We start from the raw sequence: 1167 nt of genomic DNA on the forward strand, positions 1-1167 counted from the left end.
CTCATAACCACTGCCTTGACACGGATATGATAACTTCCTCAAAAGAATCCTATAAAAAATTGCTTTAAAGCCCTCTGAAATTGCAACAGTGCAGTAAAACCACAAGTAGACAATTGCCTGTTGACTTATTTCAAATATAGACTGAAAAGCCAACATACAGGACTGGAGTTGTAGTTCAGTAGTAGAAAGCTGGACTTGTGTGTGTGAGGCACTGGGTTTGACCCTCAGTACCACATAAATAAATAAAATAAGGGTATTGTGTCCACCTACAATTAAAAATGTAAAAAAAATTTAAAAGTTAATAGGCACTTTTTGTGTTCAATTTTTTAAAACAAATACTAAGTTGAAATATCAAATCTGCACAGTGCTGTCCTTTCACAGAAGGCAAGAAACTGCCCATGCACATGTCAGAGGCTGTGAAAGTGGAACTCCTTCAGGGTCTGACTGATGTGGAAGGGCCTTGGCACAGTGCAGATGGGCTGAGGGGTGTTGGGGCTATATCCAGAGATGACCTGGCTTAAGCTGCTCTCTGCCTGCTGGTCCTTATTGGTGGCCGTTGATGCTGCTACTGCTGCTGCTGCTTCCACTACTGTCACTGCTCCAAGACTGTGTCCCAGGAATCCTGAAAGACAAGGTTCCCTCTACTCCTTTTGGTCCTGGGGGGCAAGGGAAGATGGTTGTCTTCTTCACTGCCATTCCTTCTCCTTTTCCTGGGGCGGAGGCGCTCCCTCATGGCAGCTGGTGGAGAGGAGCGACGCGGCACCCACCAGCGGAAAGATGAACAGAGTGATTAGTGCTCCAGCGGCCGCCAAGCCCGCCCCCTTGGGCTTTGGCCCCAGCCCCCGCGCTGATAGGGCTGCGGGTGGTGAGTGGGTACCCCTCGGTTGGACTGATACCACTCCTACCTCTGGCGTCTTCTCTGATCCCCATCCCCATGGAGACCTGTATCTTTTTGATTCCATTAGAATTAAAAGGTCTCTGAGTCTACAGAACTGCCATCTAGCCTTCATTCTCTCCTAGTTGGTTTCATTGTGTGATGGAACCCTCATTCCCTTCTTTCCTTTTTCATTCCCTCCCTTTGGTATTGTCCATCCTCAAATGGCATCCTAAAAGAGTATTACAGGAAAAAAAAATTTACTGTGTCTTTACATGCCTGAAAATGTATTT

At 46.6% G+C, this 1167-nt stretch overlaps 1 pseudogene; it reads right to left on the reverse strand.

The window, feature by feature from the left end:
• Nucleotides 1-407: 407 nt before the first annotated feature.
• On the reverse strand, nucleotides 408-936 carry LOC124986366 (protein FAM104A-like; annotated as a pseudogene).
• Nucleotides 937-1167: the final 231 nt, after the last annotated feature.

Source organism: Sciurus carolinensis, chromosome 6 (assembly GCF_902686445.1).
Source record: "Sciurus carolinensis chromosome 6, mSciCar1.2, whole genome shotgun sequence".
In the NCBI taxonomy this organism is placed as follows: Eukaryota; Metazoa; Chordata; class Mammalia; order Rodentia; family Sciuridae; genus Sciurus; species Sciurus carolinensis.